Genomic DNA, 27,837 nt, shown 5'->3' on the forward strand with positions numbered 1-27,837 from the left:
CAACATAATTGTGTTTATGCAAGGCTTCCTGCCCAAATGATTAGATATAAATGCTACTGATGAATCACTTGATACATGATATCAAATTCCAATCAGGCAAATTGAAAGGAAATTCAAGTGGGAAAATTATGGTTTCTTTCTGAAACCTTAGGACAAACACCAAAACATCCAGCAGTGATTCCAAAATCAAAGAGGAACATCATAAGGTGAAGACAGAGGAATGAAAATATTTCCCTACTTTAGCCCTGAAAAGCAAGAGAGAGGAAAGTAAAGCTCAGTCAATTCCTAGCCTGGAAGCAATCTGTTTTAATCCAACCCCGAATTTTTTCTCTCAGTACATGCATTCCACGACTGGAGCTCAGAGAGATAGTGCATCACACTGACTTCCAAGTCTCAATCCTCTCACCCAACGCTTAATGGCTGTTGAGAAGCCAATGGTGTCACCGCTGTCCTTGGTCCTGAACTCAGTGTCTCCATCCTCGTCCCCAGGGACAGGGTTAGTTCCCAAATTGCCTTGATGGTATGTTAATGCCCACGACTACGACGGCTGGGCTCCCAGAGAAGTGTCTAAATACAGATAGAACGAGTCCACAGTTCACCGGGTGCACTTACCTCCACGAAAAGCATACAAAAGCCAAATAATTCTTCCATGCTTTAAAATCTATATCTATGTCAGGTAAATATCAAGGTAAGCATCAACATAATTTGGAAGCCACATCCAAGATAAACGCTGTGTGCTTAACCTCCTCATCATCCTTCTATATCATATCAGATTTATACCCATAAGATGGATCAAAATGTCCTGAAGCCTTTCTGAAAAGAAAAACATCAGATTTTCTTAAAGACATTAAATACTGACACTAATAACATTTATAATAGGAAAGATACAGTATAATACAAATATCTTAAACTATATTTGTTTGGAAATATTGCAAATAAAATTTTTTTTATTTCTTTTTTTTTTAAATAAGACTCTACCAGCTTTATTGCCAGATATTAGCTTTCATGTACCCATCCCCTAGCTCTGTGAGATCATCGTATAGAAAAATATGGCTATGAGGAACAGGAGCTCTGCAGAAGGCTACCCACCTTCCAAGCCTGGCTCTGACATTTCTTAGCTGTGTGATCTTGGACTTTCCTGAATCTTCTCTTAGTTCTTTTATCTGCAAAATATGGACAATAATAGCAATTCATAGGTTGTCATTACGATCAAGTGAGTGATTTCAGAAAAGTGCTTAGAGCAATGCCAGGGACAGAGCATTTAATCATGTGTTAGAGGTAGTAGTGATCATAACGGTAGTAGTGGTGGTGGTGCTGGGGTTAGTAGTAGTAACGGCGTTATTACCATTCACATTAGTGTTCCTGTTTCAGACATCTTATCTTGCTGCTGGACCTTTGCCTCCGCTGCTGATATCACTTACACTATCATAGTCTGCAGAGGTCGTTGTTCACATCCAGTCAATGCTTTGGGAATCCTTGTCTCTAGTCTGGGAGTAGGACATTTCCCATGTTGGTTTCTTTCTGAACATGGAAACAGGTTCCCTTTTCATTCTTTATTTACAAGTGAAATCAAGTGACAAATTTTAACAGGCTATGCTGGAGGTCAGGACCCTAGATGGGGTTCAGAGTGAGAGGCTCACAGACCTGGGAGCCTCTTTCACTTGAACAATGATATCATTGCCCCATCACACACCCAACAGTCCCTCCCCTGGATCTACTCCAGAAGTCTTCATGCTTCAGAGTCTAGACGCAGACTCACTCCTAACCCCCAAGTGAAGAGATGCTTTTTACCTCACCTCTGTTTTATGTCCTTCTCCCAAATCCCTCTTTCAAAATGACTGACAAAACAAGGTGCACCTGGGTGGCTCAGTTGGTTAAGGATCTGCCTTTGGCTCAGGTCATGACCCAAGGATTGAGCCCTGCATCAGGTTCATGGCTGAGCACAGAGCCTGCTTCTCCCTCTCTTCCCTACTTGTGCTCTCTCTCACTATGTCTGTCTGTCTCTCAAATAAATAATAATAAAAATCTTTTTAAAAAATGACTGACAATAAAAACATCAAGTGTCCATGGGAAGCCTGACAGCAGAATGGTCTAACCCTACAGACTCAAAAATACAAGTAACATTTTCTATTAAAACTCTCCAAATTTAGAATAGATTCAGATAAAACTGGCAAAATGGGTCCATTTAGAAGAAAGGTATACTTCAATTTTCTTTCTTTTTTTTTTTTTTATACTTCAATTTTCAAACTCTTACTACTTGGTATCCAAAATGCAGGACACGAATGGGTTCAAATAATTCACAATGGTCCTTGTTACCTGAACTTACTACTGGAACTCTCACTATCCCATCTTAGAGACTGAATAGGTTTCAATAGCAAAGGATAAACGCATTATAATAATAACATAGTTTCAAGTTGGTATATTTCTTAGAATCTGGATTTTTTTTTCATTCTTATCTACATCTTCCTCATTAAGGTAGATCTACTTAATGAAGCTGGAATACTGTAATATAGAACTCTAGAAAAGAGAGCACACCAAAAAGAGAGGGAAAAAAAGAGAAGAAATATAAAAAAAAATAATAGGTTCCCAATGCTTGTTGTCTTTAGTTAAATGAGCATAATTTCGGATTACTACTTCCTTGCAAATAAAAAGCTAAGCAAATATGATATGTCCTGATACATGCTGTTCTTTCGAATGCCTGTTCCTAAGAGAAAAAAGATTAGAAACTTAACACCTGATGCCAAAAAATCCTTAATTAAAAAATCTTCCTTGGGGCACCTGGGCTCACTCAGTCAGTTGAGTGACTGCCTTAGTCTTGGGTCATGATCCCAGGGTCCTGGGATTGAGCCCAACCTTGGCCCCCTGCTCTGCAGGGAGCCTGCCACTCCCTCTCCCCCTGCCTGCCACTCCCTCTGCGGTGCTCTTTCTCTCTCTCTGTGTCAAATAGGTGAGTAAAATCTTTAAAAAAAAATCTTTCTAGTTCATTCTATTTTTCAGATTATATTTTTGATCAGCCTTTATCAAAATTAAGTTCTGAATTTATGCCATGTTTTGGATTCTTTCAATGATCATAAAAATACATTAATCTAAGAATGAATATGGAAGGGCCTCATTTTGCTGAAATTAGCTAAAACACACATCATTTAGAATATTTCTTAATAATTTTTCCAGCAGTTAAACAGTAGAACTAATGTATATTCATGTGTGCATGAGCCATGGGACAAGAATAATTAGTAGTACCAGCAGAAATCACGGACATTGCAAACCTTATGCTCTTCCCTGAGCCACATGAGTTTTAGGACTCAGTCCTTTGAGTAAGTCGGTGGATTGGCCAGCTTAGAGATAGTGAGTCAGATGAGAAATAAGGATTCGGATCCCTGGGAAGAAGCATAAACCCTGTAGAACAGATGCCCACACAGATGGAGGAATAGGGGACAACCAGTGACCACAGTATTCAAAGGACTTTGGAGTTTCCTGGATACAATAAGCTAATTGAACACAACATTAGAAAAATAAGCAATAGAATAGAAGCATGACATCTGTGTCACCAGAGGCAGATGATTTAACATACCCAACACTCATTTTCCTCACCAATTAAGTAAGGAAGTTAGATGAATTGTAAATCTCTTTTTAATTCTAAAAGTCAACAGTTTTGGGGCACCTGGGTGGCTCAGTGGTTGAGTGTCTGCCTTTGGCTCAGGGCATGATTCCGGGGTCCTGGGATCGAGTCCCACATCGGGCTCCCCGCAAGGAGCCTGGTTCTCCCTCTGCCTGTGTCTCTGCCTCTCTCTCTGTGTCTCTCATGAGTAAATAAATAAATATTTTTTAAAAATAAAATTCAACAGATTCAAATCACTTCCTTTTACTCGTTGGTACATAAACACTGTCAACTATATCGATTAGTAGAGGAAAATAGTGAACTACAAGATAAAAAAATCATTTATAATGAGCTTCTACTATCATGCTGTGGGAGCATTTATGGCAATAATTTTCTATTATGTTTTAATCACATTATTTTTGAATTAGCAATTTCACATCAAGGATGAATTTAAAAAGACAATAGCTGACTCAGAAGCAAATGAGTAAGAGAAACTAAAAAGAATAAACAAATCTGTGTTTGTATTGCAACCTCCTCATAAGGCATTACAAAAATCCATAAATTATGAGTTGCTTTATCTTGAACCACTGACCTTTAGTTGTTGCCCATTTGGTGTTGATAAAAATTCTTCCATTTATAAATAAGCCACTATTTCTTGAAGCATCTTTCCATCATGCTTCATTAGCAATGACATAGAAATGAAGGCAATTGATAAAAGGTTTTCATATAAAAATAAATATATAATATTTTTTAATTTCCCACAAATTCAATCTAAAGGTATAGTTTCAGGATCATAAAGATAAATGTGACATCAATTTAGGTAGAAAAAAATAGACATAAGATCCATTTATTTGAACTTGATTTATTATGTAACCAATATGTTATTAACCTACTCATCTTCTGTCCTGAGCTCATTGAATTTGTTTAAATTTTCACCATTTGAAGAACAAAGGCTAGTGTTCCCACTTTTATGATTTCTGTAGAATCATTTGTTCTGACTCTCATTTTGTTACAAATTAAGGAGAGCAAGTTAGATTATACCAACTGTTGGTTTTCATTGGCCATATCCAAACTAGTCATACAGAATGTGGGCTCTTTATGGTACATTGCAGTAAAAAGAATTGTCTTTTTCTCCTTATTTTTTAGTAGAAATTTACATATTATTACTTGAACTACCTTGACATTGTACTTTATGTTATTTAAACTGTTATCACTTTGGCATGGAGCCTTCTAAGCTGGCTGACTGATCCTACTACTTCATTTTTATGAATGTCAGGATATCATTTTGTTAAAGGAAATCTCATTTTTATTACCAGGGTCCAACAAATGAAGTGCTTGCAAATGTGTTATGTGCAAGCCGTAGGTGCTAATAAAATTCATTTTCTGGAAGGAATGAAAGCACACATAATAAGTCATCGTTTCTTTACTGGTATTAGAGCATGAGCCACATACCCAAGCAAGGGCAGAGAACAAGGGATAGTAGGAAGGCCAATAGTTTCCTGGAAACTCAGAGTGTTCCCCTCAAAACAGAAGCAAAAGGGCAAGCGTTCTGAAAAGACAAATGTATTTCAACCAAGTGATTTTCCTCTGTTCTCTCTTCAGTGTCTTCATTACTTAATAAGTTCATTTTTCTTGATCAGATTCTCTGATCTGATCTTTAGCATTCCTGCAGTGTTAATTTTAGAGGGACTTTAAGCTAAATGTTCAGATTTTCATATCAGCCTGGAAAGCCTCATTTTATGCTGTCACTAACTAAATGTCTGCTATATATGTTTAGATCCCGAGAAGTTCATGGAGAAATTTTTGAACACGTCCTTCAGACAGGTTTGGGAAAATCAAGTTCCCATCCCTTGCTTGACCTCACTCTCAGCACCAGGCTTCTTCCACACATAGCTGCTTTTAAAAGTTGTGAATGTTTCTTTTAATCATGGCAACAGAATTTTCTTTCCAAATACCCTTCTCTGACTTTGCTCCCAGAGAAAAAAAGGTGTCATGGTAGATGAAGCATAAAAAGAAAAACTCTTTTGAAAATTCTTCAAACGCCGAATACCTCTTAGAAGTTTCATCTAAAGGTAAAGAAAAATAATTAGAGGTATAATACATCATTTTCTCCAATCATGCTCCTAATTAGCAAAGTCCTTTCCCCTCCGGTGCTAGGAAAGGAGAAAACTCTATTAAATATTTGTTGACACAGCATACACTGATGGGAGCGGATCAGAAGTCACTCATGAATATCAGGAATATCAGATTTTTTAAAGATATTGTTGATCATCCACAGAAAGGGGTAGATGAGGGCTGCATCATATTGCAGGACAGAAGAGGTGTTTCTGTCCTGCAATAGCACAGTCACAAGATTACTTCAGAGAGAAGCCTCTGATGGAATTTCAGCCATGCGCACGAGAAGGTGAACATAGTTAGATATCCGCTCACACATACAGTCATATACCTGTTCTGCAAACCACATCAAGTCTTTTCTCTCTGACCTTAGGGCACACAGATCCCACTTTGTCTAATAAGTTCACTCAAAGCAGATGTGACAATATCCTGGCAGCAGGATTTGGCTAATGACCTGGGCAGAATTGAACTGCAAGATCCTCTGCATGCAGCTGCCACAGAAATGGTGCGAATCCTAAGCCTACGGTACTGCTTAGCACGTCTGTCAGGCTCACTAGAATCTTACACCTTTCCCACAAGGGTGGTCATTGCTGCATAATATTCCTATCAAAATTCCAATGGCGTTTTGTATAGAAACTCTTAAAAGTCCTAAAATTAAAAAAAAAAAATCCTAAAATTTGTGTTGAAGACTAGAAGGCTCTGAAGAGGCCAAGCTGAGAAAAAAAGAACAAAACTGGAAGTGGCACATTTCCTGATTTCAAACTATACTCCAAACCTATAATAATCAAAAGAATACAGTGCTGGCATAAAAATAGACACATGGACCGATGGAACAGAATTAAGACCCAAGAAATAAACCCCTGCATATACAGTCAACTAATATTTGACAAATAAGCCAAGAATACACACTAGGGAAAGGATAGTCTCTTCAAAAAAGTGGTGTTGGGAGAACTGGACAATCACATGCAAAAAAAAAGAGTGGAACCCTATCTTGTGCCACTCATGAAAAAGAATTCAAAATGGACTAAGGACTAAGCATAAGACCTGACATCATAAAACTCTGAGAAGAAAACCCAGAGGATGACAGCTCCTTGATATTCATCTTACCAGTGATTTTTAGATATGACACCAAAAGAACAAGCAACAAAGAAAAAAATAAATAAGGTGAATTACATCAGGCTAAAAAGCTTTTGTACTGCAAAAGAAGCAATAAAATGAAACAGCAACCTACAGGATGAGACAAAATACTTACAAGCCATAGATTTGGTAAGAGGCTAATATCCAAAAATTATAAAGAACTAACACAATTCAGTTGCAAAAAAAAACATTTTAAAAAGCAATTTTAAAATGGGCAGGGGGACCTGGGTGGCTCAGTTGTTTAAGTGACTGACTCTTGATTTTGGATGAGATCATGATCTCTAGATCTTGAGATCTAGCCCAGCGTCATGCCCCACCCACCCCCAACTTCATCTCAGGCTCCACACTGGGAGTGAGGCCAACTTAAGATGCCCTCTGCCCCTCCCCACCCCTCTTAAAATAAAATGGGCAGCAGAATTGAATAAACATTTTTTCTTCAAAGAGTGACCAACAGGAACATGAAAAGATGCTCAATATCTCTATTAGGAAAATGCCAATCAAAACCACAATGATATATCATCTCACACCTGTTAGAATGGCTGACATCAAAAGACGGATGATAATAAGTGTTGGCGAGGATGTGGAGAAAATCCTACACACTGTTGGTGGGAATGTAAACTGATGCAGCCACCGTTCAAAACAGTATGGTAATTCCTCAAAAAAATTAAAAATAAATCTAATATCATTCAGCAATCCCGTTCCTGGGTATATATCCAAAGGAAATGAAAACAGGATCTTGAAAAGGTATCTGCATTCCTATGTTTATCACGACATTTATTCACAATAGTCAAGATATGGATACAAAATAAGTGTGCATCAATGGATGAAAGGATCAAGACAATATGGTACAGGTGTACAATGGGATAGTATTCATCCATGAGAAAGAAGGAAACCCTGTCATTTGTGACAACGCGATGAACCTTGAGGCATTGTGCTCAATGAAATAAGTCAGAGAAAGACCAACACTGTATGATAGCCCTTATATGTGGAACCTCAAAAAGATAATTCATAGGAAAAGAGTAAAATAGTGATTACTGGGCTGGGGTTTGGGGGAGAGGGGGCAGGAATGCAAAGATATTGGTGAAAGGTACAGATTTCCAATCCTAAAATGAATCAGTTCTGGGGATCTATGCACAGCATCGTGGTCACCAGGCAGTTAATGATACACTATATGACATACTTGGAAGTTGCTAAGAGAGTGATCTTAAACGTCCTCACCACAAAAGAGAACCGGTAATTATGTGACATCACGGTGTTAGCTAACTCTGTAATGGTAATCACATTACAATATATGATTATATTAAATCAACACATGATACACCTTAAACTTACACAATGTTATACGTCAACTATATTTCAGTAGAGCTGGAAAAAATATTTCCAGCCAATTCAAATATTTTGAGCATAATTATTTCACCAACATCCACTATGAAAATTTTGTGACTTTCTAGGATTGATGAGAAAAAAAAGTTCGCTGGCACACTTTTATTCAGCCACCCCTGGAGACATCAGGGTTTAGTTTTTCAAGTGCTAATCAACCACTTCAGTATGTATTTCTGGTTAGAATACTATAAATGTCAATTAATTGATCCAAGAGATAGAGGATACTCTGTATGTGTTTGTGTACATCTGACTAAGCTAAAGTATCTCAAAATAAATCACATTCAATATAGTCATTTTCAGGGATTCAGAATGAATCTGATACTCAGCACAAATCATAGATCTGACCTGAGAGATATGAAATAAGTAAGGGTTGCCAAATTAGTCCCCTTTCCCCCAAAACCCACTACCCCAATTACTATAAATACCATATGGGAATAATCAACAAACATTTATTCAATTGAAATGAATTGAATTGAATTGAATTGAATTGAATTGAATTGAATTGAATTGAATTGACTTAGGAAGAACCGAGTCTCCGCAGGCTCCAACAACAAAACAACCAGCAACCACATGGAGCCTGATTTATTGTTGATATTGTTTATTGTCAAGGCTAAGACCCCAGAGTCAGGTTCAAATAGGAGCTAAGGTATCCTATGGGGACTTGTGATGATAGCCCATATCCCAGGGCTCAGACTTTCCTTTAAATAAGATTTCAGTTTTATTTTTTTAATTTAATTTAATTTTTAAATTTTATTTATTTATTCATGAGAGACACACAGAGAGAGTCAGAGACACAGAGGGAGAAGAAGGCTCCATGCAGGGAGCCTGACGTGGGACTCGATCCCGTGTCTCTAGGATCACACCCCAGCCTGAAGGCGGCCCTAAACCTCTGAGCCATCCGGACTGCCCAAGATTTCAGTTTTTGAAAATGCCATCAAATATTTTATGTTTGCAAAAGCTTCAGATACCATGTATTTCTGTATTTCTTCTGCCATTTTTCCCTCTGCTTAAAAAAAAAAAAAAAAAAAAAAGTTTAAAAAGATTGCCAGTATCCTAAGAAAAAAAATGTTTTTCAAAGAGTATAAAACTATTCACATTTGATAGCTCTTGCTCAAGAACTTGAAACAACCTCCTTCCAGAGCTCATTGGCTTTTGCTGCTGGTAGACAATTGAATGGTGACAGGTCCTTAGTGTTTTGCTTGGTGGGACATTTCTGCTTGCCTCCCAAACTGTGTGACTCCTGGGAAACCTGCCAAACTTGAATGTTTCCTGCCAGATCTAATTGATTTTACAACCAACCTCCTCTTTGTTGGAGCTCTATGTCTCACACCTGACTATTGAGAAGGGCCGCCATTGAAGACAGAAGCATCTTTAGCTGCTCACAATCTGAAGGAAAAGAGATTCAATTCACCCCCATCCTCCTGGTATTTAGTAGCAAAACCAATTTATTTCAAAATCAACATTCACAGTGCATGGTGTTCAGTGTTGCTGTCCATATTCAGACAAGGATCACCTAACAGTGCTACGTGAATCTGTAACCACACTGCGGATTTGTGCTGACACTAGCTTCTTTCCTACCTTGCTCGAAAAGATCACCTTTAACCCCACTTCAGCTCGCATCATTCTCTACACAGAACACTAGCATTAAATAACAATAATAAATGAAATTATCATCAGAATTATTCATGTATGCTTATCTATCCCCAAGCACACAAACTCTTTAAAAACAGAAGATGCACAATTGTACCCTTAGCACTTAGCACTGTGCTTAGCTTATTGTCAAAATCCTTGATGGGTCCAGGGGTCTTTGAATATTATGCACTTATCCCTGTCACTGCTAGCAAGTTCTTGGTCCCTCAGATTCACCCCGTGACTCCATGGGCCCTAAGTATATAATATCCAAGCAGTGGGATGAATTCATCAGGAGCAGAAAAATAAGTGGTTTTTCTCTCTCTAGGATTTAAATCTCAGAGAAGATGAGCAGAACAAAAGGAGTGAGTATTTCCAATGTTCTTGTTGAAACAGCAAGAACAAGTCTGGGTCGACTGGAAATGGTATGCATTTGCTGCCAGGTTAAGAAAGGTGCCTGGCAACATAGAGCAAGAGGAACGGTAAGAGGAGGAAAGGCACCCGAACGGACTTCGCTGAATGTAACATAATGTTTTGTGTTGGCTCTGGCAGTAAAGTACCATTAGGAAAAACTTGAAAGCAAAAGAAATAAAGAACCAATCTCAAAAACAAAATGGCAAGTGAAAAAAATGTAACAAAATAAGAATTCCCTGATCTAAACAGAAAACCATAAATCACTACAGCTAACACAGGCCAATTTTCCAAACTCTACTACTCTATGAATGCTAGATGGGCTGTTAGCCATTCAATTAATCATACTACAAATATGAAATGTGATAGATAGTTAGATAATCTACCATGACTTCAAAACACAAGGTGGAGTCTAGAGAACATTATGCCGAGTGAGGTAAATCAGTCAGAGAAAAAAGGATACCATATAATTTTTCTCATATGTGGAATTTAAGAAACAAAATAAATGAGCAAAGAAGGAAAAAAAAGAGGGAGGGCAAACCAAGAAACAGATTCTTAACTGTAGAGAACAAATGGATGGTTCCCAGAGGGGAGGTGGCGGGGGTAGGGGGGTAGATAGGTGAAATAGGCGATGGGGACGAAGGAGGGCACTTGTGATGAGCGCTGAATGCTGTATGGAAGTGCTGAATCACAGTATTGTACACCCGAGATTGATATTACACTGTGTGTGAACTAACTGGAATTTAAATAAAAATTTTTAAAAAATAATTATTACATGGATCAGGAGAGGAAAGTTACTTGAAATTGAGCACTGTAATGGATCATGAACAAGGAAGTAAGCAACACCCAGCTGTGAGGTGGAGCCTGATTTCATATTTTGATTTCACGTGGCTTCCTTTTCTGTTGTCAGCTGTCAAAAGAATGAGATAAAAAGATGAAGGCTGACCCCTGTTAGACCAATTTTGTTGTGCTGAAAGTCCAAAGAAGGAAAGAAAGCACAATATTAAAAGGACAGAAAAAGAAGCGTATACCCAATTAAAAGAAACTCTTTTATTCAAAGACATAGAAGTTAGCACTTAAAAAAATTTACTGTTTGCAAAACCACTTCCAATTCGAGGCATTCACATGTGATTTTCATTAACGTGTTGAGACCTAAACTTCGTGGCCATGCCAGCTAAGGAGATGGGAATTAACCTTCTCTAAACCAGTTACAGCCTCACAGAGTGTAGACGTGTCAGATAAAATTCACGACAGTAATTTCGAATTTCAGATCAGGCGTGATTTTCTTTTTCTTTTTTTCTTTTTTTTTAGAATAAGTCTATCTTAAATATTTCATGGAGTACTCCTAGTCTAAAATTATTTGTGGTGTATCTAAAATTCAAACGTAATCACACACTCTTTGTTTTCATTCACTAAATCAGGCAACCCTACCTGTGTGTAAACTTAGACCTGAATCCCTACACACAACAAAAATATCATGTAGCTTGTCATAAAATGACTGTAATTTTTTCTATAAAATTTTATATTTTTATATAAAATTATATGATTTTATTTTATAACTAAATAAATAAAATTACAGTCAAATGTTCTCATTCTGATAGATTATTCAGAGATTAGTATGTTTTCCTGTCACTTGGAGCCAAAACTGAATGTTGCCGGCATTTTAAATTTCTAACAACAAATAACGTTAAAGAAGGAATCACAATTCTTGTCTCCCTTCAGTCCCTGAAGTCCTGGCCATGCTGTTTCCCTTGCTTTTGATAGTGGATCAGCAATGCAACATAAAGTACCCCATAAAGTTGTAAGGCGGGGAATGTGAAAGGGTACGCGGGGTAGTCCAAATTTAGGGAAAGAGACCAAAAAACTCACTAATCAAACCAAACAACTTTTTAATGAATTACTTTGAAAAATCAAAATTAACGTAAACACTTCACAATGAATAAAATATCAAAAATTTAAGTGAAGACAGAATCTGACCCCACATTTTAAGAATTTGGCCCCACTTGCCTCTCCCTACCCCCAGCCCTGGTTCCTCACCTTCAAGACACTGATGGAGACCCACGTCCACCTTGAAGCTTTTCCTGCCCACTCTGCTGGGTAGTGGGAACTCTGCTCAGCTTCTGGGGTCCAGACACACATGTGGTTATCTCCATCAGCCGGACTAAGATTCCCTGAAACCAGCCCGGGGCCCCTCTCACATCAGCAGGCTGAGCGGGGCACAGCAGGGCCATATCTAATGGGACCCCTCCTTCACTATAGCCAGGAGAGAGAAGGAGTTTTCTTTTTTCGAATCTGCGTTAAAATGCCCTATGGACAAGCACGGACTCCGGTGCTTTTAACATTGGGTCTTAACTGGTAAGGCACATACAGCCTTTCAACTGGAAAGTGCTTCTTTCAATAGGGACATATGGGATGTTCGCAGACCCTCACTGCAGGTGCAGGCAGGTCCTCCTCTTGCATGGCAGTACGGACCATGTAAACAACTGCGCAAGGTGAAACCACGCGAAGTGATCTTACTAATTAATGGATAGAATTACAGTTGTTCCATGACTTTCAAAAATCTTTGTCAAAATATTAAAACTTCCCTGTTGTTGGTTATAACAGAGTAAAATTAATATTTATTTAATACACTGTGGTTTAAAACATTAGAAACATGGAGAATTAAAATGTTTAGTTTTAAAAATATTTTATTTATTTATTCATGAAAGACACAGAGGGAGAAGCAGGCTCCCACAGGGACCCCAATGTGGGACTCCATCCCAGGACCTCAGGGTCATGACCTGAGCCGAAAGCAGATGCTCAACCACTGAGCCACCCAGGTGCCCCTAATGTTTATTTCTTTGTTTAAAAAAAGAGCTTATCAAGAATAGTTTGAACAGCTCTTGATTTTTCTTCATCATGTAATTTACAATATGATAATTGAGTGAGGTGTTTTTTTTTTTTTTTTCCCTATTTGGGCAAACTGTCATACTCTTTCATGTTTGGATCTGTTTGCAACATATTTTTCCTTTACATTTTCAATGTCGTGCGATATCTCTGAGAGTTCCTCTGCCGTGAAGTTTGCTAGCATCACTTCCTCTGAGACATCACCCTTTTCACCTCAACCGCTTTCCTCATTTGGATGAGTAAATCTCCATCGCTAAGCTGTTCTCACCACCACCCCCAGGGTCTCTCAACTGGTGGCCGCACCCGTGTTCCCATGATCAGCCAGTTCTACAGCCGCTGGTGACTTTCCATGGGAATCTTACTGTCAATATTATCACTTTGTGTTTCTCCACTACGCTTTCATCTTTGTTGGCCAATTTCCTCTTCCTGCTATCTAGTGTTTGTGAAATGTCGTGTGGGTTTGTTACCGAAGTCAAAGAACAACACAACTGCATGCTTTGCTCCTGGTGTGCGAATCGGCCAATGCACAATGGCCAGTCACCAACAGGCTCTGTAAGAAAACACATGACCAGTCATTGATCAGGACACCCATCAGTGATTGATGTAGTGATCTGTGAAGTGAAGAGCTGGCCGTGAAATTTCTACTTTATGCAACCACACACGGTGATACACTGCGGTGACCGAGACGTAAGCCATATTGTCATTATCTAACTAAACGGTGGCAACTGATACTCATGCATATAGGAACTCTGCAAAGTGAAGACTGCCCATATTCTAATCCTTCTCTTAATACTCCTTCTAGAATTAAAATAGAATTGTCTGTATATGAGCCAAGTTACATAACTGAATTTAGTAGGTTATTCCCATTCAAAGTGCATTTTATACCAAGTATATTTTCTTAGTTTCTCCATCACTTTCCTCTTTGGAAATGATATACATTCTAATAAACTTGTCCCTACTGACAACTCAGGAAAAAATGGCAAAGAGGATTGCTAGGGCCCTGTCTCCCTCCCAGACATATTCAGATTACTGTCTATCTCCTCTGCAACGATGCTGAGCCCACCCCCATGCCGACCTCCTTGCAGAGATGAGGCCCTGAGACTTTCATAGCTTCCCCTGAAATGCAGGTTCTGCACATGAACCATCAACTACACAGATGTAGCCATTGAGACTTGGAAGATGGAAGTCAGCACCAAGAGCCTCAGTGTGCCCATGCGTGGTCTTCTGTGGGGATAGCAGCAGGGAATTTTAAAGGTTCGGTGCCTAGTGCTGTGGGTGCCGAGGAGCAAGGACAGCAGTGGCAGTAGATTTCCACTGGAAGAGTCCCAGGTCTGGATGCCGCATATGTGCTTGGTATCTGGCACTCCTGGAAATTACATAAGTAGCCCTACACCCTCTAGTAAATTCCTTTCTGCTTTAACTACCTAGACTGGAAATTATCTGCAACAATCATCCTGAGAGATACAGGTGTTAATTTGCCAACTAGCTCAAATGGTACCACATAGCCACATGCTTTCTTTCCTGTGTAGGTTTTCTGGAAACAAAAACAATTTAAGTGAGAGAGAAATGATCTCACACAAGTAAAAATTGTTTTACCTAAATGCAGTGAACTATGTATATATTCTATCTTTTGTTATCCAAACTTCTTAAAATTAAATCAACGAGCTGGAAAATTCAGACATCTTTAAGTTCAAAGGTGTTTTGATTTTCCCAGGCTGATTAAAACTGATTTCCAGTTCCTTCCATGATGATTCCCTCTTAATTCTACAACCCGTATCCTCCATTAATGACAACTTTACAAAGCAAACAACTCAGGACAAAGGATGGAGGTGAAAGAGAAAACAATAAGCAATTGGCCACTTTATCCCTTCAAAAGAGAGGGGCCACAATTAGTTCCAGAAGAGAAGATAATAAATAAATAAATTTCTTCACAAATGTTATGGGTGGGGCACCTGGGTGGCTCCGGTGGGTTAAGTGTCTGACACTTGATTTTGGCTCAGGTCATGATCTCAGGGTCCTGAGATCAAGCCCTGCAGCAGGCTCTGCACTCAGCAGGGAATCTGCTTGAGATAATCTCTCCCTCTCTCTCTGCCTCTCCCTCCCACATATATGCCTGTTCTCTCTCTCTCTCTGTCTCTCTCTCTCTCTCTCATTCAAAATAAATCTCTCTTAAAAACGTGGTGGAAACATTTATCTCCAATAAGAGGTTAGGTTTATTTTTTTTTTACTCTAAAATGTTGAAAGCATCTTATTCTTCACTAGTCTCCCTGAGGCCATGATTACCTAATGCTTAAAGTCCAAGTTAAGCAATGGAAAGACCCATGTTTTTATCCAAGTTTTGATACCAACTGCCTCATGAGTGTCTACTTCCCAATGTACAAAACGAGGACAATGGTATAAATGGCCTCCCAGATTTCTTCCAGTGCTAACTTGGTTTGTTTCTATGATGCCAAATGTAAGATTTATGAAGGCCAGAGCCAAAAAATGTCATCAGGACCGTGAACTCATTGCGCACCTCCAATGGAAGAAAGTAGATACCGTCAGAACAGAAGCATTCAGTTCTTTGCAGAATTTCTAACTAATAAAATAGTTTATTCTGGGTCATAGATTTAATCATATTCTCTTTAACAAAGGCATGTTTTCAGCTAAATGAGTCATTTTTAACTAATATTTGGTGATCATTATCAAACACTGCCAACACTGTATGTATATGATGTCATTTGTCACAACCTCTGATGTGTTGTCCATTTCTTACACATGAAACAACTGAAACAGACAAAAATAACTAAGCTGATGCAGGAAATAGACTTTCTGAGTAGAAATTCTGGGATCCAACCCTCACAATTAGACTCCAGAGTTCACATTGAACACCAATGCAAGATTCTTATCCCTCACTAATAATGATATACGAAATAATACAGAAATAAGTAAATAAAAAATGCAGGTATAACCATATTTTTAAAGATTTTTTACATGAAAGGTTAATATCTTTAAAATGCTTTAGAATAGAGCTTTTATTTTTCTCTTTAAGACTCTATTAGAAAAAAAAAAAGACTCTATTAGAAGATGTAAAATGACTAAGTCGAACCAGATCATTTCTGATATTCCTCTTAGTTTTAAATGTCTTTAGGAGAAGAATCTTTAGCAGCCTTTCTTTATTGATTTCCAAATTCTGTGACCCACCTCCTGTTAAAAAACACTTCATATCGAACACATTACCTTCTTGTCTTCATCTTATAGTCACTATCATGACCAAGATATGCCTTTCTTTCACATGATTGCAATCTTCAAATTCCCTAACCCTTGATTTTGACCCCTTCAGATTCCCAAGTGACATATAGTCAGCCCTCTCTTTGAACACTATAGAGTTTCCTCATTGTGCTGCCTGAACCATAGAAGCCATAGTAGTGAAAGTCACCCATGGCAAGCAACAAGATAGGAGCATGGCACCCTCCCACCATAAAGCTTTCTTTACGGCAGCCCTGGAATACACCTTGGACTTTACGTGACAGAGCAGTAAGTTCTATCTGCCTTAAGCCACCATAATTTGAGATTTTCTGTCACATGTAGTTGAATTTAGCCTTAACTCTATAGACAAATATTTACTTATGTTTTTAAAATATTTACGTAGTATAAAATATTTTGCTGCAGAATAATAACATAGCTTGACAAGAAATATAAAACTATTTCACTCTTTTTCATGGCTGTATCTGTTCCATTAAAGAACCATGTATAGGGATCCCTGGGTGGCGCAGCGGGTTAGCGCCTGCCTTTGGCCCAGGGCGCGATCCTGGAGACCCGGGATCGAATCCCACATCGGGCTCTCGGTGCATGGAGACTGCTTCTCCCTCTGCCTGTGTCTCTGACTCTCTCTCTCTCTCTCTCTCTCTCTCTGTGACTATCATAAAAAAAAAAAAAAGAACCATGTATAGAGTGGGTACACCCATTCAATGCTCTTTAATCATTCCTCAACACTAACAGTTATTTCCCAGTTTGGGCCATTATGAACAAAAGCCCCAATCAACATCTTTGACCATGCCTCTTTTTACACATAGGAAAGCATTTCACTAGCAATCATTCCCTGGTGTAATTGCTGAGTCCAAAAGTATTTACTGTTCCATTCCTTATAGAAACTCCAGGTTGCCTTTGTAAGTATCTCCGTAGTGTATTCATCAACCAGTGGTATGCCATTTATGAGCAGAGGTGATGTGTATCAATCAGATCTGGCATTTTTAAATTATATAGCCCCCCTAAAGCTTCTCTTTTAAAGACTAAAAATTCCCTGTACCTTTTCCTTTACTTCATGGCATAGGTTTCAGACTTTCCAGTGTCAAAGCAGCTCACACCCATGTAGTCATAACCTTTCAAACTATGCCAACCCAAACTGTTCATATTGCCACAAACCAAGAGTTGACAAATTTCCTTAAAAAAAAAAAAAAAAGAAAAGATTTTATTTATTTATTCCTGAGAGACACAGAGAGAGGCAGAGACACAGGCAGAAGGAGACGTAGGCTCCCTGTGGAGGGGGAGCCCAATGTGGGACTCGATCCTAGGACCCTGGGATCACTCCCTGAGCCAAAAGCAAACACTCAACCACTGAGCCACCCAGGCATCCAGACAACCTTTCTTATGAAGATTCAGATAGTAAATACTTTAGGTTTTGTGGGCTAGAAGATTTCTGTTAAAACCGATCAACTCTGGGCCACCTGGGTGGCTGAGATAGAGTCCCCCATTGGGCTCCTTGCAAGGAGCCTGCTTCTCCCTCTGCCTGTGTCTCTGCCTCTCTCTGTGTCTCTCATGAATAAATAGTAAAAAAAATGAATGTCTATGTTCCAATTAGTTTATTGGAGAAAACAGGCAGTTGGTCAGATTTGACTCATAAGCTATAGTTTGTTATAAATTATACTCTTACTATAATTTATCCTGATCTGAAAAACAAACTGATAGGTAGTAGGAATTAGGTGTGTCTAAAAGGAAAATAAATTTAATTTAGAGACTAGCATACAGTAGGTGCACACTAAATGTTTGTTGAATTAATAAGTAGGACAATTATGTATGAGGTCTGTGAATAATCCTACACCTAACAGAAAAGGAGAATACATCTGAAAAAAAAACACTGCAGGAGAAAAAATTAGTAAGAGAATATCTTCTCAGTGTTCTCACTAAGATGCAAGAATAGATGTGTTATATAAAACTGAAGTGGGAATTCATAGAAGAAAATATGCTGAGATGAATACAAAGATGAAGAGGAAGCTAGCTGAAGAAACTCAGAATGCAATCACAAAATGTGAGTCTACTTTCAAGGCAATAAAGTACAGAATTGAGATGCATTCTATCACAGAATTTTGTATTTTGTGATTACAAATGAGGCTGGTCCTTTACTTTCTAAATGAACGTATCTTTATAGGCTACCGAAGACTCATATTCACTCAAACAAGCGTAAATTGAGTGCCTACCGCACATCACCCACGGAATAAGGAACTCTCCATCATTGTCTTATTGAATCACAGCAACAGTATGAATACAGTAGGGTTTTTAAATCATCAAATGAGAGCTGAAGGAAGAAGCTCAGGTAACTGTACCAATGTCACAAAGCAACTGCACTACTTAGAGTAATGCTCACTGCTCAAGAAAAAAAAAAAAAAAGGACTCAAAAGCCTTTTGGTGCCTATTAAAAACCACTTTATATTCTCTCATGATTTTTAAGTTGACTGGCAGGTTCTCCCTCTTCCCATAATGATTACTGAGGCTACCGTTGTCTGAGACATGACCGGGCTGGCTCCTTGGCCTGCTGAAAATGTGGCCTGGCTATTGCCTGGGAAGTCAGCTGGAGCTATCGCCCAGAGAGCCTCAGTTCTCCACGTGGAGTCTCCATGCTGCATGAGCTTCTCACGATAGGGTGTCTGGGTCCCAAGTAGCAGAAAGTAAAAGTACTAGACCTCTTGCATCCTGAGCTAGAACATCTTTTCCACTGCATGCAGTAGTCAAAGCCAGCCAGCCAGATTCAAGCAGAAGAGAAATAAGCTCTGCCTCTGGAGGTAAGGAGTGACAAATGTGTGCCAAGAGTGAAGAAACTACTGGTGGCCACCCTTGGAGATGACTATCACACAATAATTCATAACAACATATAAGCAAGAAATAAACATCTCACCTAAATGACTATCAAAAGTGAAAGGTTCCTGGCCATCAGGCAGCTCAGCTCCCCTCTGTGCAAATAATTCAGAAACCAAAGCCTTTCACAATTTACTGGCTCACAATCATTTTTATCAAGCAAAAGGAGGAAAGGAAATATGGAGAAGCCACCCTCACTTCTTAAAAGCCTCAGAGGAAGTGATATACACCTTTCCAATGACAACCCATAATCGGTAATCACATAACCATAACCAAACATGTACAGGGTTAGGAAATATTCTGAATCACCGGCTGGACAGCCGTTCTGTCCCTCTTTGACTCCTTCCCCCAAAAAACCAGCTTGGCTAATCATCTTTGCCAACACTAGTAAGGGGAAAAGCCAGAACCAGAGCCTAGATCTACATCATTCCAGAACACGTGCTGTCTCCGTTGTGCCTAGAGGATAAAGGAATGCCTACTGTAAAAGCCTTGTGGGAGGAGGACAAATAAACTAAATAAAAAATATGCTGTCATAATTGCTGCAATTATGATATACATTTGATCCTATACATTTAATACGGCATTAAAAAAAGGAGAGTGGCGTAAGATGAGGCTAGAGAAATAAAAAGCCAGATGGGGAAAAGATGCTATATGTGACAATGGAAAACCACTGAAGGATTTTAATAAAACTGGCTCAGTCAGTTAAGTGTCCAAGTCTTAGGTCACGATCTCAAGGCCGTGAGATCAAGCCCCACCTTGGGCCAAGCTCAGTGGGAAGTCTGCTGGAGATTCTCTCCTTCTCCCTCTGCCCCTCCCATGCTCACTCGATCTCATAAATAAATAAATAAATAAATAAATAAATAAATAAATAAATAAATAAATAAGTCTTTACAAGATATATCATTCTGTCCATATGCTCCAACATAAAGATTGAACGATAGCTCCTCGATGGAGCCTTAATTTCTTTCATCAGAACAAAAGTCACTTATCTGGGGGATAAAATCTTCTCATGAGAAGGATTTAAATGGTCTCTATTGTTGATGTCTTGTACCTCATTTTCATTTCTCTTGTAACCTGTCTATGCTACCCTTTCCAAGATGGAGATCGTTCTTAGTAGAAAAGGCAAAAGAAAATAGGACTTGAAAAGCGGTTTTGTGTGTGTGTTTTATAAAAAGACAGCTTGTTCTTTTTGTTTCAGATGTAGCTTTAGATATCTTTTCAAGTATACATCACATTTTTTAACATTAATTCTGACTGAAAGGACCAAGTAAGGTACCACAAAGCTGTTGAGATAGGTTTGGAAGAGGAAGCTAATGGAGTGATAAAAATGTGAGGGGATATAACCACAGAATTCCACGTCACGTCTTTGGAAAGAATGAGGAAGCTCATTATGTGAGGAAGGGGATGAAACTAACCTTATCGTGGCGATCATTTCATAATATGTATGTGTATCAAGTCATCACCTCGTATACCAGAGACTGACATATTTTACATGTCAATAATATCTCAGTAAAGCTGAAAAAAATGCAGAAACACTAAAGACTTTGTGGAGATTCATCTTACCTAAGCTGTGTTTTGAGAAGGTAACCGGAGCATGATTTGGTAAATAAGAGGATTGAAATTAAAGTACGGTCTTCGTTTGGGCTGCTCTAATAGAATACCACAGACTGGATGGCTTACAAGCAACACCAATTTATTTCTCACGATTCTGAAAGCTGGAAGTCAAGGATCAAGGCCCTGCAGATTCAGTGTCTAGTGAGAGTGCGCTTCCTCCTTCATAAATGACATCTGCTCGCTGTGTCGTGCAAGGAGTGAGGTTGCTCTCAGAGGCTTCTTTTAGAAGAATGTGAATCCCGTGTACAAGGGTTCTGCCCTCATGACCATAATCACCTCCCAAATGGTCCACTTCCTAATATACTGGGAATTAGCTTCTGCCATATGAATTCTGAGGAGGACACAAACACTTAGACTGTAGTGGGCACCTAGAGCCCCAGTTACCAAGATATTAGTTAGACAGGTAGGAGACCGTGCGTGAAGGACTCACTAAGCAGTGCCAGAGGGGAGTGAAAAGAATCTGAGCGTTACAGGGGAAGTTGGGGAAATGGCACTCAACTCTAGGGTTTCACCTCAATGAAACTCAAAGAATGGTAAGGCCGTGAACCCAGATAGGTCACACTCGAGTTTGGAAGGATTAGGGGGAAATTTCTTTTAACAATTTATTTGTGGGTTTTTTAAATATTTATTTATTTATTTATTCATGAAAGCCACACAGAGAGAGGCAGAGACACAGGCAGAGGGAGAAGCAGGCTCCATGCAGGGAGCCCGACGCGGGACTCGATACCCGGGCCCTGGGATCATGACACCTTGAGCTGAAGGCAGAGGCCCAACCACAGAGCCACCCAGGTGTCCCTCTTTTAACAATTTGAAATAGAGGTTTTGATATGAAATCACTATGGGAAATCAAAGAAAATATTATAGATTCACAGCCGGTGACCAGGAAAGAGATTGAGGTTACATAACTTTGAGGACAAGAATAGCTGGTTCTAGTTTCCTAGCTACTGGTTCCTAGAAACTGGTTTTTGGCACTATCCTCTAAGCATGAGTCAATAAAATTTCCCACATATATGGAATTTGTCTGCTTGAGATTTTAGGTATAGGGAGTGTGTGTGTGTGTGTGTTCTAGGATGGTGGGAGGGTATACATGTGCACGCACACACACATGCACCTATGCATTTTTTTCTTGGCCAGTGTAAGAAAATAAACAAATCAGGAATAAAAATTATAAAAATTATTGACTCAAAACTTTCCAACCTCCTAGATTACTACCCTGGGATCCTCAGCACGGTAACAACTGAATCGTTCATAGCAAGGAGAGTGTATTTTCCTTCACAGTAAAAATTGCCGCCTAACAATTTTTTTTTCTATTGCTATCCCTCATTTACTTGGACTCCAAAGGATTAGCGCACAGCAGAAAGAGCGCATAGTTATTGTGTCTCTATCGAATTAACTTTTTATATCCCTCCAATCACAAATTCCTACAGATCAAGGCTCTGACTACTACTACTGAGGAAAAAGTTGCTTTTGGACATGATCATAAAACTAAAATCTTTTAAGTTCTTATGAAATATGAAGTCAATAAAAGTCACATGAAATAATCCCCTGCATATAGAAATCTACTGATTTACATTTTAATGAAAACGGAGCAATACATAGAAAAAATAAACTTTAAAAAAGCATATGAAAATAAATTCATTTTGGAATACTGGCCTGGAGTCCTGAAAATTCCTCTGGTCTTTGAAAACACACACCCTCAGAAATTCTTCTGAGGCCCAGAATTCACAGACATACTTCACTCTTCCCATCCCTACCCCTTATCTCTCTTTTTTTAATCCTAATTTACAACATTTGTCAAGCCCAGATAGGATGAGAGTAATGTAAACAGGCAGCTATGGGCAGATTTTGTTGTAAAAATAGAAACTAAAGGCTTGGAGCTGTATCTGAGCCTCCTTTGCTTGGCAGTGATGTAGATGTTCAGACAGGACAAACTTTCACTGGAAGGTACGGCTATAAATAAAAATGTGCCAAGGAGAAAGTAACAAAATGGCACCTCTTTCCATGTGAGCCTGCGGTGGATTGGATCCTTTCCTCCCCCCTGTTAATCAGACTCCAGCTGGGCTTCCTAATGGCTACATGAAAGACATGCACGAAGCCCTCTTATAACCTGGAGCAATACTCCTTACTATTAACATGAACTGACCCATTTTATAGGTAGTCAGGAATTTCAGGAATTTAACTTATAAGGAGAGGAATTTAAAGGCCATTCAGCTAGTAGTTGGTGCGATGAAGGATTGGGAGCTCCAACCAGGGCCTTCTACTGTCCCAGGACCCATCGCTGCCGACTCTAGTTCACACTGGGTAAGATACCGCCCCGCTCGGTGTTCTAGCACCTTCTGTCTCCCCCGTGGCAATAGTCATTTCAACTCATTTTTACTGGGTTAAAAAATCGTTCCGATAACTGACCGGTCAAGCGATTCTTGGGAGCATCCTTGGCTAAAAGAAATTATAAATCATAAAGGATGAATAACGTTATCACTCTTTCTGGGGGAGGAGACCGTTCTACTCCACTGGAAATGTATGTGACCCATATATTTTAGGAACTAGAAAGCCAAGCGATGATGAATGGTGACAGAGGAAAGGAGAAGTGATATCGGAGGCTGATGGCAGATTAAGGCAGCAGAGTCAGGATGTGACCAAAAACTCACATTGTCTAGATAAACAGCACACTGAACTAGCCCCACGCAGATGAGGAAGCTGTCTGAGAACAAGAGACCTTGCTTTGGCTTTCAGCCCGGAGCTCTGAAAGTGACCTAAGGCCAGCTTCCTCCTCAGACTTTCAGAAGGCACACTCCCTTCCACCCCTTTTATGAGCAATTTAAATCTCATATCCTTTTTCAAATACAGAATTATGTGCAAATATAGGTATTTCTTCATTTTAGAAATGTAAGTAATATATTAAATGTAAAGTTTCAAACGATGCACGCTCCACTCCGATAGTGTGCTCTGCCCTTCTAGGGAGTCTTCTACAATCAGGTGGTCCGTGGCTGTGGCCTTCCCGGTGACTGCAGGTTCTAATTGCATTGGCTGCTGCGCACTTCACGTTACCGGGGTAGGTAGATTGGATGCAAATTGGCAACTATAGATTGTGACTGGGGAGCCGGCCCCCTTGACACTGGTTTCCCTGTGTCGGAAACATCTCACCAAAAAAAAATCCGATGCCATCACATACCCTTTTTCACGTTTTTTTTTTTTTTTTTTAATTGAAGTATAGTTGAATGTAATATAAATTAGTTTCAAGGGCACAACATAGTGTTTGACACTCACATACATTATAACATACTCACCATAGTAAGTTTACTTCTCGTCTGGCATCAGAAAGTTAGTACAGTATTTTTGACTGTATTCCTTATCCTGTACTTTTTATCCCCGTGACTTATTTATCTTATAACTTTGTACACCTTAATCCTCTTCACCCCTTTGGCTGTCCCCCACTCGCCTCCCCTCTTGCACCTAGTAATATAGTTGCAAGAACTAGTTTGTTCTTTACATTTATGGGTCTGTTTCTCTTTTTGGTGTTGGTTTGGTTTGTTTTGCTCTTTTAGGTTCCACGTATAAGTGAAATCATGTGATACTTGTCTTTCTCTGTCTGATTCATTTCACTTAGCGTAATATCCCCTAGGTTTATCTATGTTGTCACAAATGGCAAGATTTCATTCCTCTTATGGTTGATTAATATTCCATTGTCACCTCTTTCTCTTCCTGTTTTGTTTTTGCCTTTTTGTTTTCTTTTTTCCCTTTTTTATACCGAAGTTGAGTTGACACACAATGTTACCTGAGCTTCAGGTGGACAACATAGTGACTTGGCACGTCTATGTTTGATGCCGTGCTCACCACAAATGGAGCCACCCTCTGTCACGACACAACACTCGTACAAGTCCATTGACTCTATTCCTGTGCTCTACCTTTTATCTCCATGACTGATTCAGCATCTCCCACTCTCCTCCACCCATTTTGCCCCCCACCCCACTCTCCTCCGCTCTGGCAACCATCAGTTTGCTCTCTTATACCATGTCTTCTTTATCTACTCATCTATTAAGGGATACTTAAGCTGCTTCCATACATACGTAGTTTTAAAAACTCCATCTCCTTCCTGTTGCCTAAAGGATGAATTCCAAACGCGACATACCTTATACAGTCTTTCACAGCTGACCTCAACCTCACCTCCCATAGTTCACATCTTTCTCACAAAATCTAGCTTCCAACTAAAATGATGCCCCCTGTCCATCCATAACATCACCTATACCTTCATCTGTGTTATCATCCCTAGTAGGAATAAAATCGACTTCTTTGCTCCTAGTGGCAAAACACGTGTTTCTTTGTCATGTCCCCGCTCAAAGCTCATATCTTTTGTTGTGGCCTCCACAACTACTCAAAGCAAAAACAACCACCCCGACCTCTACGCCCACAATATCTATTTATAGCATGGTTACAAAGTTGAAACTGACTGTCACATATCCTGGCATTCAGAGTCTAGGATCTCTCCATTTATTAGGTACAAGGCATTTGTGCTAGATACAAAAGGAAGACCAAGGTAAGAAAGACACATTCCTGTCATTAAGATGCTAAAAGGCTTGTACATAAATAATCATTAATTGAGGCAAAATAAGGATCCCCAAAAGTATAATCAACACATTATTGAAGTTCAAAGATAAATATAATTATATCTCATTGTGGGGATCAGAAAAAAACTTACAAGATCTTGAATTTGAATGAGCTGGAAGCTTAGGTCAAACTAGTCAAAGAGATTGGATTAAGGAGGAGAGGAAACGAGTCTGGAAAACGTAGAGTCCTCTCATCAGCCTGGAGCATGGACAGGTTAGGGAAACAAGGCAGCAAACTTTCTATGAGGTGTTCCTCTCCAAGGTGGTCATGCAGGCCTGACTGAGAAATGCATGTCTTGTTTCCATAGCAACCAGAAGCCCTTAAAGGCTTTGGGGCAAGGAAATCTCAGGATCAGAGCCTCCTTCAACCCAAGAAAAGGTCCCTGTGAAACTTTCAGGGATTGAGAAACTGTCTCTGCCAACTTTAAAAAGCAGAAGAAATAATTTGAGCACTGATTTATGTCGCTCGATTCAAATGAGTTTGGAGCTAACAAGAATAACTGTCCCCAAATGATTCCACAAGCTTCAGCAGAGACAGTATTAAGTAGAAAATTAAAATTTTATAAATCGTACTATTTGGCCATTAAAAATAGATAAAATGGCATATGTGCATGCTTGAATTAGGATAAACAGACTGTGGCTATATTATGTCAATACAAACTGTATATTGTGTCAGCAGAATTAAAAAGTTGGTGAAGTAAAATTAATTAATCAAACCAATTAACACCAAGTAAGTGAAGCAACTGGTACTATAACACTTTTGTTATTAAATTTTTTTGTTGTTGTTTTGTTTTCGACTGGAAAACATGGTTAAGGAGTCTCCTCACGCTCAGGGTGTCAGAAATATAGCCAAATCCAGAACAAGCTTACCTCCAAATTTCTACTTTAACAATTACAACCCCTAAATTAAACATTTATATTCAAAATAATGGTCCCAAATACTATTCTAGATATTTTTATTATGCAGAAGTTAATGTGGTAGTTTATTGTCATAAATTTAAAAAATAATTCACTTCTCAAAAAGGGCAAAGTAATGACTTTTGAACCTGCTGGAAAAACAAATCTTCAGATAGAAAACAAAGATGAGACAGATGGACTTATCAAAAAAGAAATAGAGGCCTGAGAGAATTATGACGATTTCTCGGTAACCAGGAAATACTTCAATTTTGCAAGTCTTAAACTGATCATTTGACTGATACCTACTAGCGTGTATTTAGTCACGGTGGAAAACAACTTTTTCATTCGATTAATTTCACTTCAAGCCTTGACCAACCTGTTTTCGACAGTGACCACAGCTGCTTATGCTCACGAACAATCTAGAAATAAACTTAATTCTCTGTCAGCATTTTGAGTTATAAATATTAGTTTCTGCTATTTACAAGGGAAAAAAAAGATTTTATTAAGTCATTGGTGCTGAAGAAGACAAGGCTAAATGCTATTCATTTTCCTTCGAATTCCAGGAACATATGTTAATCCTAAAACAGGATTAAAGTAGCAAACTTAAAAGTTAGCAAAAAATTTTATATCACTTCACCCCCACTGAATTTTCTCTGGTTAAGAAGGAAAAAGGAACCATTAAGGAAGACCATGCATCTCCTAGAGGCATGACTTAGCAGCCACTGCAGGCACGAATGCCATTAACTCAGGCAAGAGTTAGCAGAAAGTCATCTAAGGAGATATATATATGCATTCACACATAGACATATAAAAGCCATATAAATAGGCACTAAACCGCATACCCAGAAATTTAAAGGAGTCACGCACAACTGAAATGGCCAAAAATATATAACTTAATAGTGTCTCGGTGAGAGGTTGCTTTGGAACATCAGTTGGATCTCTCATGCCAGGATCCTCATCGAATCAATCCCCAAATGGATTGTTTAACATGAAATCATGCCGACAGAGCACGATGATTGAGAGCTGAATGAAAATTATCCAGGGTGTGGTGTACACAGCATTCAAGATCGGCTGCTATTTTGAATTATAAATAATACGAATATTATCACAATGAACATTGATTGCAATGTGGTTCTGAGGTTAATGACCTGTTGCCCAACGATGTCAGGTCCTTACCTGGGACAAGAGAGTATCATCGCATGGAGATCTTCTCCTTTTCACAGGGCCTGCCCCTCTCTGGATCTCGCTTATTTCTCCGTCCTTCGCTCCTTCACACTAAATTGATCACTTCCTTGTATTAAACCAATATACTTACTGCAGGCTCTAATTATCTGTCAGAATTGCTCCAAGTCCAATTTTTAAAATATATGCCTTCTGCCTCAACCACCAATAGTTCTTGCTTTCTATTTCTGTTTCTCTCGACACTGCCTTTTTTTTGTTTCTAATTGCACC

At 39.0% G+C, this 27,837-nt stretch overlaps 1 long non-coding RNA gene across 2 annotated transcripts; it reads right to left on the bottom strand.

The window, feature by feature from the left end:
• Positions 1–80: 80 nt before the first annotated feature.
• Positions 81–27,837, bottom strand: LOC144311968 (uncharacterized). Of its 2 annotated transcripts, none has more exons than XR_013377444.1 (3): positions 27,562–27,837; positions 1,090–1,163; positions 81–567 (listed from the first exon to the last, which is right to left on the bottom strand). It is a non-coding gene; the product is annotated as an uncharacterized LOC144311968 (long non-coding RNA). The 2 variants fall into 2 exon arrangements; XR_013377445.1 differs by lacking the exon at positions 81–567 and adding an exon at positions 619–813.

The sequence above is a fragment of the Canis aureus genome, chromosome 4 (genome assembly GCF_053574225.1).
Source record: "Canis aureus isolate CA01 chromosome 4, VMU_Caureus_v.1.0, whole genome shotgun sequence".
NCBI lineage: Eukaryota > Metazoa > Chordata > Mammalia > Carnivora > Canidae > Canis > Canis aureus.